We start from the raw sequence: 17,107 nt of genomic DNA on the forward strand, positions 1-17,107 counted from the left end.
GGGAACTACAGTAGATCTGATGTAAGTTGTATCTCTTCAGTTTGTTGGATAATATAAAAGGAAGGACTCATTGTTTCTCTATGGACGTAGCCCAAATTAGGTGAACCACATATATCTATGTCTCTCTTGTTTTATGTGTTTTCTGTGTTTATATTTCTACAATATATTTTATGTGTTCCGTTTCTCTGTAATGTATAATTTTCTAACATTTTTGATTCATGGTCATCCTTATCCTTATCCTTTCCACTCGCTTCCCCATGCTGTGATGTGTCCTCCTTTGTCAGACTATATTGTGCCTCTATATCCAATGTAAGCATCCATTCAGCGGGCCACCATTGTGCTGTGCTGGGAGGTCATCTTCTGTTACTAAATATGGCAGGGTATGCCATTTCTTCTTTGCATCTCTACAAACCTGTATATAAACTGTGGAAATCAGCCTTAAACTTCACGATAGAGCTATACTACTCGTATAAGCTCAACGAAAGAAGAGGGTGTTGGTTCACCAACATATGTATTTCCATATGATATAACAAAAAAAACATGTTGTCCACCTCTGCTCAGGACGACTTATTGGTATACAAGAGTGAGGCATGCCATGCGTCTTCACAAACATCTGAATCTAATAGAGGGAACTGTGAATCCTCCGGCTCTCTCCATGCCAGCATTTTGATTATTAAAATTAACCATGTGTAATTGTTGGGCACGGGATCCCCCAAGGGAAGCTTTGCGGCTTAGAGCCCAGATTTTGGTCAATTTTGTAATTCCAATGTAAACACTCCGCATTTTGTGTGCGCGGAGGGCATAGTTTGTTAAAGAGTCATAGGGTTGTCTACCCTTAATTTTGATAATGTAATGTCAACTGTAGAAGATCTACCCATGGTCCATATACCATGTAATTGTATAAATACAACGAGGCTATAAGTAGTTAAGGCATCTAATCTAAGATGAAGGACATATTAGGTATGCGAGATAGTTTTTAAGTGTAAAGTCTAGTTTTGGGTAGTAGAATAGGAAAAAGCTCTACATCTAAGTGCGCAGAGGCCTAGTAGTCCAAAGCTAAGTCCATGGGCCCCTGAAGCTAAGTGCACAAGGCGAGTCAAGTCGATAACTATTTGGAAGTATTAATAAAGAGAAGTTTCTATCAATTATGCGTCTTTAATTCCTATTTTATGCATCTATTATATGGGGTATGAATTTAACGTCTAATGCTTATATGATGCGTGAATGTGTATAATTATATTGGTTAAGTGAACGCAAGTTAGAATATATTCTTACACGAAGATAATTAAGATTTGTCACTTAGTAAGATAAGTAAGATACTTATTCTGATCCTGGAATTAGTGCAGTTCGTTGCCTTAGTAGCATGAAAGGAATTCAATCCCTAGTTAGGGTTGCGCGAAGGCCGATTGTAACAAATTGCGAAGGCACTGAAGGGTAGAACAGTGCGCGAAGGGACCTGCATGCAGATAGCTCTAGTTCAAGGGTGCGGAAACTTGGTTCCATCATCCCCCCATACTGCTTCGGTTGAGACTTCAGTCTGCGCTCCACAGGCTGATGCCGAAAGGGCCAGTAGTGTAGGGATTTGTTTGGCTAAATAACTATGAACCTAGGTCAGGCCCCCATAATCCAACAAATGGTTGCGTTGCCCGGACCAGAATTGCATGAGAGATGTGTAATTTTGTATCATTGGAATCCAACTAAGAAAGAAATTGAAGGCTCGTTGGAAAAAAGAATTCACGAGTTCGCGGTGCCGGAGAACAGAAACCCGCGACTGTCAAAAGAAGAGTGGCTAGACAGCTACCTGTATATGAAGATCCATGAAATCTTTTTCACATCCTTCCATACTGAGCTATATGAGTGGATCATGTAGTTGGCAGATAGCCAAGGAAGGTGGAAGCTTGACGGTCCTATCGTGTGGACCCCAGAGCTAGTGCGAAGGTTGGAAGCATCAGAGGATAAGATAACACACACCGTTGATCATTGGATCAATCATATTATAGGAGGATTTGTTATTGAGTTTGTGATCGACACCTCAATTAGCTACAACAAGGGAGAATGACGCTTTGGCAAAGGACCGTGAGCTAAGTATGTAAAATCTTTGAATACTTAGATTAAAATGTTGTTGTGCGAAAAGTAGGTTATGCAGTTACCATGATGTTCAGACCTACACGAAGTGGAAAGCTTTACAGAAATGAATGAAATAGGGGTCTAGAAAATAGCCCGTTGATTTCACCTCTACGAGGGGACGAGGAAGAGCTCACGAAGGTCTCTCCATGGAGTGCTATTCATATGATAAGACAAAGAATTCCACGAATACCACCCCCGCCCACACCACCACTGACTTCACCTCCATCACCTCCATCTTCACTGTACCAACTACACCACCACCGCAATTCAATATGGCAAGCACAATGAAGTTGGCTGTGTTCAAGGGTTTGGGAAATGAGGATCCAGACCAATTTTGGTTCATGGTAAGGGATGTATAGGTAGCGCAAGGTGTTATAGATGACCATATAAAGAAGGAAACATTGGTTAGTGCTCTGCAGCATTGCGTGATGACCTGGTATATTAATTACTCCAATGATAACCCAAATAAGAGAGTCACAAATATCCAAACAATGGTAAATAGAGAATTTAGGAGGCCTAAGTCTGAAGCATAGTTGATTGTGGGATTCAAAGAGATCATGATGTTACCAAGCGAGAAACCTTGGGAACTAGATGAGAGGCTAAAATGTACGATTCATGAAGCCAATATGAATCTGACAAATGGACAACATCGCGAGTGGTTCATAGCTTCGCTACTACCACATTTAAGGAGTGCGCTATCACAGAGGAAGATAACAACTCAGGAAGAGGATTTAGATATTTATATGAGGCTTCAAGAGACCCCAATGCGGGATCTTAACCTAGGAGTTCAGAAGATCCATGCACAATTGAAGAATCTGTGCCTTGGGATGAAGAGTCTGAAATAGGATGGGATGGTTTGACTAGAAGTGCGTGAAGAAGTGTGGTGCATGAAATGGAATATTCAGGGTCATGACAAGGACCACTGCTGGGTTTTTACAAATTTCCTCGCAGGAGGAGGGTCGATGCCTTTAAGGCCGAAGCTCAAGCAAGACCTAGCGCAGCGCATTCTTTATGGTGTGAAATATATCAAATAGCTGGAAAACATGCTACGGACAACATAAGTATATGAAAATTTTGCAATAGTTGTTCTGCAACTTCTGTAGGTCGGTGGGACATGATGAGCATACTTGTAGGAATTATGAGTTAATGATGGATGGAACTCCAACCTAGAGGGTTCAAGCCGAAACACGACCCATTGACCAAAATGCAGTGATGGCGCAGACAATATTTCAGGGGCGCAAATGAGGCGGAGGTGGAGGAGGACCTAGTAGAGGTCATAGACAATTGAGTTTCTACAATTACAGAGGGCCAGAGCACTATGCCCATGATTGCACAAATCCAATGCACCCATCTTGCAAGCATTGCATGTTGTTTGATCATGAGACAAAAGATTGTCCTATGCTGATAGCTAGGATACGTGACAAAGGGGCAGTACCACCTCCCCTGAATCAGAACCTGCAGATGATGAGGTTTGAGCTGTGCGAGGAAGTTCTGAACATCAACATTGTGCTCTGAAGTGGAATTGCAAAGGGAGATGACAAAGGAAAATAACCAGAGGATAGTACTTGGGTTCACAATGCTCCGACGAAAGAAGATGAGTTTGATTTGGATCATGCTCGAGAAACCTTCATGGAAGCTAAGAAGAGCTTCGTTGATGCCTCCACTTCTAGAATCAAAGATAAAATGGAGCCAGAAATGGACCCATCTATGCTCACAACGTTCCTGGAAACCTGTATGAAGTTACTACATGACTGTAAGGCAGTGGAAGGGTTACAGGAAATCATCAATAGATGCACTGGGACCGTGCTAGGTGAACTGCGCATAGTCCGCAAGATTGGAAAACATAAGGACATGACATGAAATGAGACTTACTACGCAGATTGGAGAATATGAAATAGATCAAGTCGTCCTAGATTTGGGATCGGATGTGAATGTTCTACCGGCACAGACATGGGAGTGAATGGGGAGACTCGCGTTACAATGGTCTCTGATTCAGCTAAGGATGGTGAACCAGCATAAAATAATACCCATGGGGCGATTGCAAGGAATAACTATGGATATTGAGGGAGCGAGTCCGCTGGAAGATTTCGAAGTGATAGAGACTGTTGATGATAGCAATCCCTACCCTGCATTCTTAGGAATTATCTGGGCCACTGACATGAACGGGGTAATTAATCTGAAGAAGTGAAAAATGATCTTTGAGAAGAAGTCACTATGTGTAATTATACCCCTGGACCTTGCTGAAGGATCGTGCTATATGGAACTGGTCCGCAACTATGAGAGAGATGATGATCTGGACTATATCTATAAGATAACAGCGTGAGACCAAGACTAGGTGAATCTTGCCACGGATGGGCAGATTACATGGGAGCACGAAAGCTCTTGTACTTCAGATTCTGATGAAGAAATAAAACGATGGTAGAATCGGTTACATGAGGTAACCACGCTAAATTTCAATATGATGACTAGTTCACTACACTGCGTGTTGATAGAAGTGCGAGGTATGCCTACTTATCATGGTCTGAAAGAGGTAGATACCTTCTTGGATGCATTTGAAAGGGAGGTGCAGGAGAAACAACGCTTCGAGGCCTTGGATTGGGTACTATGTGCTATGCCCGAGAGATGGTGGGGTACGCATAAGGGAAGTTTTGATGATTGGCGTGAATGTAGGAGAATGATACGCGTACGATTTGGGAAGCCTAAGATGCGACTAACAGACAAGTATGATGGACAGGATGACCCACGTGCACATCTAGCTAAATGGACGCAAGCATATGGAGAAAAGCTACAACCTGAGTTGGAGCACCCATTCTGTCCTACGGTAGATGTTATACTGATGAACCGGTACATATATACAGAGCTCCACCATGGGACATGTGAATGGGATATCCTACGTGAAGGGTTCATGATGACATTTAGTTTTGAATATGGGTTTGACAATATTGAAGAAGTGCTACAAGAAGTAAAAGAAGCCATCTTTAGGACTTTGCAGGACCCTTTAGACCTGGCGTAGCCTAAATGGGCTACTCAGCTAAGTTGCACACTGGAATGTTATAATGTAACTACTAAAGAAGAGGATGAAGATCCACAAAAAATTAACATTTCTGAGATGGAAGACCACCGCGAGGTTCAAGGACCATAGATTGAGAACCCTGACATAATTGCGCCAGTGAATACTAAATAAGTGAATATTGGTACAGAGGCAGAGCCCAAATTAGCAAAGATCAAAGACTACTGGGATGACGTGACAATGGATAGGGTCGCTGAATTACTCCGTGAATACCGAAACTTATTCCCAACCAAGTTTACAGATTTGAAAGGCATAATTGGAGATTTAGGGGTAATGAATATCACGTTAAAGCCTGACGCGAAGCCAGTTAAGCATAGGTTGTATCGCTTAAATCCGAAATAGAAGGAGAAGGTCCACGTATAACTACAAAATATGCTAGCGGCAGGCATCATTAAGCCTATGTAAGAATCCGATTGGGTAAGCCTAATGGTGGTACAAGAGAAGAAGCAGAAGGATGAGATAAGAATATGCTTGGACCCTGTTGAAGGATTGCGCTATATGGAGCTGGTCCGCGACTATGAGAGAGATGATGATCTGGACTATATCTATAAGATAACAACGCGAGACCAAGACTAGGTGAATCCCACCGCGGATGGGCAGATTACATGGGAGCACGAAAGCTCCTGTACTTCAGATTCTGATGAAGAAATAGAATAATGGTAGAATCGGTTACATGAGGTAACTATGCTAAATTGAAATATGATGACTAGGTCACTACACTGCGTGTTGACAGAAGTAATAGGTATGCCTACTTATGATGGTTTGAAAGAGGTAGATAACTTCTTGGATGCATTTGAAAGGGAGGTGCCGGAGAAAAAATGCTTTGAGGCTTTGGACTGGGTACTGTGTGATACGCCCGTGAGATGTTGGGGTGGGCACAAGGGAAGTTTTGATGATTGGCGTTAATGTAGGAGAATGATATGAGTATGATTTGGGAAGCCTAAGATGCGACTAACAGACAAGTATGATGGACAGGATGACCTGCACACACATCTAGCTAAATGGACACAAGCATATGGAGAAAAGCCACAACCTGAGTTGGAGCACCTATTCTGTCATATGGTAGATGTTATACTGATGAACTGGTACATATAAACAGAGCTCCACCATGGGTCATGTGAATGGGATATCCTACGTGAAGGGTTCATGATGACATTTAGTTTTGAATATGGGTTTGACAATATTGAAGAAGTGCTACAAGAAGTAAAAGAAGCCATCTTTAGGACTTTGCAGGACCCTTTAGACCTATCCCAGCCTGAATGGACTACTCAGCTAAGTTGCGTGCTGAAATTTTATAATGTAACTGCTAAAGAAGAGGATGAAGATCTGAAAAAAATTAACATTTCTGAGATGGAAGGCCACTGTGAGATTCAAGGACCACAGATTGAGAACCCTAACATAACTGCGCTGGTGAATACTAAATAGATGAATATTGGTACAGAGGTGGAGCCAAAATTAGCAAAGAGCAGAGACTACTAGGATGACGTGACAGTGGATAGGGTCACTCAATTACTTCGTGAATACCGAAACTTATTCATGACCAGGTTTACGGATTTGAAAGGCAAAATTGGAGATTTAGGGGTAATGAATATCATGTTAAAGTCCGACATGAAGCCAGTTAAGCATAGGTCATATCATTTCAATCCGAAATAGAAGGAGAAGGTCCACGTATAACTAGAAAAAATGCTAGCAGCAGGCATCATTGAGCCTATGGAAGAATCCGATTGGGTAAGCCCAATGGTGGTACAAGAGAAGAAGTAGAAGGACGAGATAAGAATATGTGTGGATCTCAAGGAATTAAATGATGCTTGTGTGCATAATCCATTCCCAACTCTATTCACGGATGAAGTGTTGGACAATGTAGGTGGTTAGGAAGCATATTCTTTCACTGATGGGTTCTCAGGGTACCACCAGGTCAAAATCGCGCTAGAGGATAGAAGCAAGACAACCTTTGCAATTGAGTGGGATTGTTTTCAATATACTTTCATGCCATTTGGATTGAAGGACGCATCAGCCATCTTTTCACCTGTGGTTGTTGCGACATTGAAGGAATATACTCATAAGTTCCTGGAGGTCTATTTTGATGATTAGACTACATTTGGGCTAGTTAAGCACCATGTAGCGAGCTTGCGCTTAATGATGGATACCTGCCGAAGATACCAAATCATGCTCAACCTCAAGAAGTGTGTGTTTCTTGTTCCTTTTGGGAACCTATTGGGGCACGTTGCTTGCAGACAAGGGTTGATGGTAGATCTCGCAAAGATCGCGGTGATTCTAAACTTGGAAGCACTACAAAGTGTGAAACAACTACGCGCTACTCTGGGACATACGGGGTATTACAGAAAGTTTATCAAAGGTTAGGCCTAGATCATCTTGTTGATGGAAAAATTGTTGAAGAAGGATGTCACATTCTACTGGAACGATGACTGTAAGAAAATCCTGGATATATTAAAAGAAAAGATGGTTACTACGCTGATTATTGTTTTCTTGAATTGGAAGAAAGAGTTTCATGTCTATGTTGACGCATCGTGTATAGCACTGATGGTAGTACTAACACAGGATGGCAGAGAAGTCTTAGATCACCTTATCGCGTTTGCAAGTCGTAGATTACACAAAGCAGAGAAGAACTATTCCACCACTGAATGTGAGGGACTCACTATGGTGTATACGATCCAAAAGTATCGGCACTACTTTCTCGGAGGCCACTTTAAGATATATACAGATCACTCCGTGCTGAAGTACCTGGTTAATAAGCCTGTGTTGGGGCGGAGGATCTGCAAATGGCTTTTACTGTTCCAAGAATACGATTTTGATGTTGTTGTGAAGCCTGGATGATTGAACGTGGGACCAGATCACCTATCACGCATCGAGATAGGGGAGGAAACTACTAGCTTGGAGGAAGGATTACCTGACGTGGAACCCTTTGTTGTGCATGTAGCGGATGGACATTTTGAAGACATAATTCACTTTCTAACTACTGGAACTGTGCCAGAAGGATACTCTGTCTAGGAATTAGTAGTGTGCGCGATAGGTTTCTTGGTCATTGTTGAGCATCTATACAAGATGGGGAATGATGAAATACTGCGAAGGTATGTACCTGAATTTGAATGAAGCAGTATCCTTGTGAGCGCTCATGGGGGCACTATGGGAGGACATTATGCAGGAAGAGCAACCGCGCAGAAGATTCTACGTGCAGGGTTGTGGTGGCAACCCCTTCATCAAGATTCAAAAGAATATTGCAAGGCATGTGATGTATGTCAAAGAACAGGTAAGCCATCGCGGAGGGATGAAATGCCTTTGAATCCACAAATGACGTTGCAACCTTTCGAAAAGTGGGCAATAGATTTTGTAGGACCTATTCAGTCTCAAGGAAAGAAAGGCGCGAGGTATATTATCACTACAATGGAGTACTTGACTTGTTGCACAAAAGCGCAGCCGGTGAAGGATTGCACGCACGCGAATGTCGTGAAGTTTCTGTTTTAACATGTACTAACGTGATTTTATGCCCAAAGATCTTGATGAGCAATCATGGTACGCACTTCTTGAACGAAACGATCAACGTGTTGACGTAAGAGTTTCAAGTGTATCATTAGAAGAGCACACCATATCACCCACAGGCTAACAAGATAGTAGAAGCATTCAACAAAGTATTGGAAACTGCGCTAACTAAGGTATGCAATGCGCAGTGAAGTGATTGGGACCTACGCATACCTATAGTGTTATGGGCTTATCAAATGACATGCAATAAACTGATGGGACATACACCTTTTAGACTTCTCTATGGAGTGGAAGTCATGATTCCTATGGAATACATCATGCCTAGTCTGCGCATAACAATGCTCACAGGTATGACGACTCGCGAAGCCCTGGAAGAGCGGCTCGTTTAGCTAGAGGAGCTCGAAGAAGAACGATTTTTGGCTGGATTTCACCAGTAGGTCCAAAACCAATGTGAAAAGGCATGGCATGATCGACATATTAACTTGCGCACCTTTAAGGTGAATTATTTGATGTTGTTGTATGATAGTAAGTTTGATAAATTTCTAGGGAAACACAAAATGCATTGGTTTGGGTTGTACGTTATTAAGGAGATTACAGATGGTGGCGCAGTCCAGCTGGTTAAGTTGAATGGAGAACCCTTCCCATGAAAAGTGAATGGAAGTTGTTTGAAGCCACACATAGGTGGCCTGACCATCTGACTAGCCAATAGAAGCACAGTCTTAGCACTCCAGCCAGCTGGAAGGAGGCACAGGACTATAAATTACTCTACCTGGAAGCTGCGCGATGTCAGGACTGCACGTAGTAGCGAAGTGTCACAGGGTCCGCAACAATGCGAGGACAGTGCACGGGTCAGCCAGAAAGTGACTATTAAATTCACTATTCACGATGTGATGCTTTGTTTGAGGCCAAATGGAGTGGGCAACAGGCATTTAAGGTGAAATTTATGGGCTAGATTCTTGAAAATCTGCCACCAATCTAGCATTAATGGATGGAATATGGGGGGAACTGTTGAGTTTAAATTCAAAAGGCACTATAAATTAAAAATGGCTATCCAGAAAACAACACTTGGAAATTTGATAATTGAGTTGTTTCGCGCTCAGATATTCATGAACTGAGACTTAATCAATATTCTAAAAGCGTATTTTTTGCTTGAGAAATTACCAGAGACACTGAGAGAACTGTGGAATCGCACTATGGCAGCACCCAAATAAGTCATGGATATAGGAGTAATGACAGTCAAGGAAGCCGTGCAGGGAATTGTGGAAGGGGAAGCCCCAAAAAGCGGCGAAATAATCGCAGAGGTCCCTAAATCACCGCGCATGTCGAGACCTAAGAAGGACAAGAAGGCCATGATACCGGTGTGCGTCTCGCCTAGAAATCCATTGAGGACCAAGCTCACAATGGAGGAAAAGGGGAAGGCCATCAATTGGGAGACGGGTGAGGAGGAAGAGTTTGAAGAAATCCTGGTTGAGGAGAAGGATGTATAGATGGAAGTCGAAACGCAGGGTGTGTACCCTCTCACCAGGCTGCTCGCATATGTTCCCCCGTGGAAGGGTAAAGCAAAGGTGCCCAAGGATATAGATGAGAGCAATAGCTCTCTGCAAACTCCACTTCTCCCAGATGATATTGTGTTTGAAGGAGTGCACTTACGATAGGTTCATGTGCTGAAATTTGAAGATTGGGACCACGCGAACCACAAGAAGTTCCCGCATTTAGTGATCATGCAGCTAATGCACCAAAAGAAAGACATGCCAACTGGAATGATATATTTGAAGCCACACAAATGGCTCAGAGGTGTTGAGAAGGTAGGGTTTCTAAACTTGCCTTGGGTGTTGCATTACCACCAGGCACTAGTGACCATTTTCATCATTAGGCAACTGCTCTTCTTGATGCATGATGGGTGCTTGTGGATAGAGGAGCCCATCCCCATCACAGACTATCTGATTCACCAGATCACATAGCTACCTTATGTATGGGAGGACCCAACAAACATTTAAGAGGGAAAAAGTGATGACTTGGCCATCGCGGAGTCCATGAAAAAGAAATTTAAGTTGGAAAATTAGAAGCAAGGGTACGTCATCTCCAACATAAACAACCTTGTAGTCAAGGTCGCGATGTAGATATTGGCAGGGAAGGTGATGCGAAAGTGCGATGCGGATGAGGTGCCCGCGCCAGTGGTTGCAATAGCAAAACAATGTGTAGAAGGGGTCCAATTCAATTGCACAAACTATATATGCGGTGAGTTCCTTGCGAACTACAACGAGGCACAGGAGGAGGGAAAAACATTCCATTACGCATGGATCCTGTTGTCGATAGTACTGGTGGCATGGGAGTTCCCTAAAGATACAAAGTTCCTGTCGAGCGCGCAGGACCTTCTAGGGGTAGCAAAGTATGCTTTTCTGTGGGCAACCAGGGATGCATAGAGGATAAGGGAGAGAACGATATTTTGGATGCTCATGGAGATGAACATCAGGATGGGAATCAATCACAAGATCTAGTTATCGCCCACAGTCTACAATAGTCTGCAGAGCTTCACGCAGTTCAAAGCATACTTCCACCATGTCTTCATAAGGGCATGAAAGGACCCCACAAATATGTGGCATGAGCTACCGTATTTGGCAACTGAAAATGTGATATTCACAGTCCTTGAGTCTTGGATGCCGGAGTGGTGTGCTCCAACTGGCTCCGCAATGGAGTGAAAGAAGTTTGCCACGCAGCGGAAGAAGGAAGAGATGAAACTGTAGATGACTTAATTGGAGGAAAAGTGTAGGAAGGAAGAAGAAATGGCTAAGGCCCAGAGGGCTCACGTTGCTGTGAAGTTGGCCGAGGAGTAGCAAAAGACAGCAGAAGAAGAGCATGAAGGACAGAAGTCACCTTCACCTGAACCAGAGACCGATACATAACAAGGTAGCACAAACCTGCAAACAATGTCCACCTAGCTAAAATTTTTGCGACCACGAGAGCAAGTAGGGCTACGAAAGAAGAAAAAGACCTCAAAAACATCTTTTGACCCTACCACCCTTACTGAAGGAGACTTGCACGATATTGGCGAAATGGTGAAGGATGTCACCGTGGAGACCCTCCAACAGTTTTAGGAGCAACACTAGCTGGTTTTTGGGGCTCTCCGGACACAAATACAAGAGTTGCAGGTGTGCACTCCACAGGCTAGCACAGTGTCCACCAGCCTTGTATTTGGCACTTCCACGACTGAGGAAATGTTGCGCGCCAATATGACCAACACAATAGTGTTACCAGATGGAGCACTCATTGTAGAGAAAGAGGCCGACAGGTCTATGGTCAGCAGCTTGAAAGGGATCGGGTTAAAAATGGTTGCACTCCCTTGGGAGACGCTCTATCTTCTGCACGATGGAGTCACTGCAGAAATTCAGGGCAGGGAAAGTCGCGCAATACAGGTAATGAGAAAGAAGCGCATCAACATTGAGTAGTTGAGCCTGTAGCATAGTGAGGCAGTGGCGCAGAACATACAAATAGTGCAGATTGTGCAGGAAGCCTGCCAGATGGTCCTATTGACATGGAAAATTTTCTCTATGCCAACAAGGGGAACTAACCCGATCACGGGCCCCAATTAGACTTGCTTTTTTTTGGAATGGCTAGCTCTGACGGGTTTTAAGGGACCCCGTAAACTGTTTAAAAATGTTGAAAGATTGCTTCCAGGAGGAAGACTTTGATTATATCAAAAAAATAAAACATCTAACCTTTATGTGTTAAATACTTTCTATACTACTTCTAACTACTCTAATATAGTCCTAGCTATCCTAATCTATCCTGCAAGAACATAATACAGAGGTTTAAACGTCATATACATGTTCGGCAGGAGAGTGATAAAGAATATTAAACATAATGCATAGATTCAAGTCCAAACGAATCAATCACTGAATTCACAACTGGACATGACTGTATTAAAGCTAAATTGCAATCCAATCACTCAAATAGGAATCCACATTCTTTTTATGGAATTAAAACTTGTAACTGATGTTTAACTTAGTTTCAAATCAGAGACCATTCACAAGTTAACCACAAAACCGAATCACATTCAATTTAACAAGACTAATAGTGAACTGTAAGTTATCAATATGCATAAATACAAATCACATTTACATTCATGTCAGCAACAACACTCTGATCCAAAACATATGAAAGAACAATCAAATAAGTCTGAGACTAAAGGCTCCTTCTTCCCCAAAAACAATCATCCTTATTAACAATAAGGCCAAACTGTTCTTCTTGAAAATCAAAAGCCCTTTCTCCCCTTCGGAGGTAATACTTATTCAAATGCCCCTGACTCTAGATCTACCCTACCTCTTCATCTTCCCACTATTTTTGATATGCAAATCGAGTACATAGGGATAGGATCATCAGCGTGACTTCTGACACATAGAAAGCATAATGGCCGGATCGATTCATTTTTTGAGGAAGTGAACATATGTTGTTAAAAAGCGTGACTGTATGTTGCCTTCCCATAATGAGGATCGGGACAACTTTTCTTTCGAAATGTACAGGAAACGCGTGGGGTTGGAACCCAGAATGCTTGCGGCCAGACCTTTAAATGCAGCGCTTCTGCATACATGGCTCTTCGAATGCCCTCCTGTGTCCTTTACTTCTCACCTACAGAGATAACTATCATTAGCTTCATGATTGTGAAAAATATAACAGAGATATTCACATAGAACACAAAAACTTCCTTCATTAACTTTTATAAACTACGAGAACAAGTGTGAAAAGGATTTACGCATAAAACACAATCAACGCACAATTTCATGCTCAATCCATAGGCTTGGCACGATTTTTGAGGGATTCTTTTAGATCACAATCGGGTATTGGCCCCTCTGCAGGTCGCAGTACCCATGCCTTCCACTTCCTTGATGCACAATTACACTATCAGGACTCCACAGGCCCGCCTTTTACAACAAAAACCTGATCCCTTTGTTATTTTGGAAAATTTGGAAAACACATGAAAACACAGAAAATCCTACCCCGATTGCTCAAGCTGGACCTCAAATGTTATATATTGGAGTCCATAAATATCGTCGGGTCTAGCCTATCGCATATCACAATATGCACAAGCCTGGGGTTCTGTCGATCGCGATATGCGATAGGGCTTCAGACTCGAAAATATATATATCGTATTTTATGGCTCGGTGGGTCGCCATATCGTTGTGTGTATTGTGTATAAGGCCCGGTCTCCACCGATATGCGATTGGAGGTCAGACCCGATAATGTATACAATGCGGTTAATAGTGACATCGGATCCAAAGTCCAGGGGCATGCCATATATATATATAGATATATAGAACTATAGATATATCTATATATATATATATATATATATATATATATATATATATATATATATATATATATATAAACCTTGGACTTAGGTCAATTGCGATATGTGACGAGGTTTTGGACCCAACATATATGTATAGTGTGGTTTATAATGCAGTTGGGTCTAGCCTTATGGCATGTGTTATGCGCCCAAATTGAGGGCGATAAGAAAAAGAGGGATGGTTTATGTATTTTGTGAAGGGTTTCCTTTGTAAAGGGATTATAACGGGACAATGATGCGATGAAGGGTTTTGGAAGCTAAACAAACCCTGATGAGCATATGAATGAAGGGCTTAACAAGGTTATATGTGAGGGATTTGTTAAGGGGCTTTCACCATTTTTGAATGGAAGATTTGGCTCTTCATAGAGTTAAAATCACTGGGATGAAAAAGTTCATTCAAAGAGATTATAGATCAGACTTATAGGGGACCCATTCAAAATTTTCTATTAGAGGATGTTTTAATAGGGTGGTAGTTGTGGCCACAAAAAATGGCGAACTGCTGGGTGAACTAGTTATATTTGTTTCCAAATAACCTTCAGATCAATAAAACATCAGGGTGTTAAGATAAACTTGAAATCCAAACTATATAGATGGACAAGCATGGGTTCCACTTAAACATTAACTGCTTCAGGAGGGATAGAGACAAATAGCTTCTACTTACTGATATGATTTTGACAGGAATCCTCCATTGGCAGTATTATCGGGTTTATTGACCTTCCGTTACCTGTTTCCCACTTTCAAAAGTCCCTTTGGGGCTGTCACTAGTCTATCCATACCTGTTTAGGTGTGTACCTCAGCTCTTTATTTCTCATCAAGCTTGATGTAGATATGCTTATCATGCACTTTATATGAGAATTTCAGTGCTATATTTTCATTGATTGAATGGGGCGTAGTCATGGATCATGCCATATTTTTAAACCAATTAAGCAAGGTTGGGGTTGCTGTGTCAATCGGTACTCTGAGCCCAGCAATAGTCCTTACTTTAACTGGCTTCCCAAACAACTTGTCCTTCTAGATTGGCACAAGGACTTGACATTTCATTTCTTTTTAGATAAGTCCTTCCAGTTTCAGGCACAAGGACTAGAGTACAATTGGATTTGCCACAGGGTATGAGACAGTGAGTTTAGCCCATGAAAGGAGGTTTACTTGTGAGTAACAGGTATTGGACCATTTAGTGTGGTGGATGGGACCAATGGAGAATGACTATAAACCTTACAAGCAAGTGTAGGCTAGGTCTGAGTGGGATTTATTTAAATGCAGTGTTCCTCCATGCCAGTCCAACTGTAGTTACACATTTTCTTTTTGTTTTATAAAGATGCCCCTACATGCTCCAAATATCCAAGTTATCAAAAGATCTCACATAGTTCCCAATAGATGCCAATGAGGGGTTTCAGTTTGCATTCCACTACTGATTCTCAAGTGCTCATGGGCTGATAGAAAGTTTGTTTGATTTGCAGGGAAATGATGGATTCAGGAACAATAGAATCATCAGCAAGTTAATGAGGAAGGGAAAGGCGAAAAGTGGTGAATGAGGGCAAATCTGAACGGTAGAATGAGACTGGAGGACCACCATTAGCTGGCTGAAAAGGAATGTAATTCAAAATAACAGGAAAATAGACTTTGCAGAAAACAAAAAGAAAGGACAGAAATACAACTAAACTAATAGCAAAATGAAATGAACTCTAACCTACTCAGGAGGTAACCACCAATGCGGTGGCTACTGGAAGTATCTCTTCAGATGCTGGCCATTAACAGGGAGCTTTTCAGTCTCTCCCTGTAACGTTTTCAACCTGTAAGTCCCTTGACCAATTTTTCAACAACTTGGAATTGGCTTAGCCATAAGTGTTGGAATTTTGTGTGTTGGCTCACTCAGCTTGTCCCATTTTAGGACTAACTCCCCTACTTGGAAATCTTTAGCTCCTGCTAGATGATGATCAAACCATTTTTTCACAATACTTTGGTGACTTTTGAATTCAATTCTGGCTCTATCCATTAATTCCTCCATCTTCATCAGTTGGTCGATCCTTTCTTGAAGTAAGGCTGAAGGGGTTCCTCTTGAAGCTTGGGAGAGCTGTAAGGAGGAAAGGGTAATGCTTGGGGGCAAGATGGATTCCTGTCCATAGACGAGGAAGTATGGGAAGTTTCCTAAGGCCACTTTAGGGGTGACCCTATTGGCCCAATAGATGTCACATAGTTCCCAATAGTTCCCAATAGATGTCAGTCTCAGAGATGAAAAATAAGAAGCATTATAAAAAATGAGAGCATTAGGGATGCCATACCTATTAATAATATATTTCTCAATGAATGATATTACCTCATCTTCGCTCACCTTCTAGAGCGAGATGGCTTCGATCCATCTAGTGAAGTAATCAGTCACTGTGAGTATATACTTGTGCTACTGTGAGGAGTTTGGAGTGATCTCGCCTATGACGTCTAGGCCCCATTGCTGGAATGGTCGATAAATGATAACATTCCTGAGGGGAACAACGGGATTTCTTTCTCATCCTATGGTGGTTTGGCATGCCTTGCATTTGTGAGCATAGGCATGCGAGTCTTTGAACAATGTGGGCCAATAATATCTAGCTCTCAATATTTTATGAGTAGTGGTCTCTCCGCCATAGTGACCACCTGCTGGGCCGTCATGCATTTCTTTCAGTACATGGTTGGCATCATCTTTCTCCAAACACCTCAGCCAGATTCCATCATGATCTTTTCAGTATAAGACATTGTTGGCCAAATGGCACAGATCAGATTTCAATCTGATTGCTCTCCTCTGTGATGCATCTAGGTGTTCAGGACACGATGCCCGCACTAGATAGAAGCGTATGTCATAGTACCACAAATCAAGGTCCAAAAAGGCTTCTGATGCTTCTCACCCATACATCAATGCTTTTTTATTCCATAAGGGCTCTTCCCTGAGCTCCATTTGTGCATATTTCATGCTTGGCATTCTTGATTCTTTAGATGCCTCCTTTTGGTCTGCTAAGCCTTCTCCCACTAGCCTGGAAAGTCCCTACCCTCGAACTATCTGTGTCGGCTTTATCTCCAGGTCGAACTCTTGAAGG

Source organism: Pinus tabuliformis, chromosome 4_2 (genome assembly GCF_031772625.1).
Source record: "Pinus tabuliformis cultivar Carrire ecotype Pingquan chromosome 4_2, CPIR1, whole genome shotgun sequence".
In the NCBI taxonomy this organism is placed as follows: Eukaryota; Viridiplantae; Streptophyta; class Pinopsida; order Pinales; family Pinaceae; genus Pinus; species Pinus tabuliformis.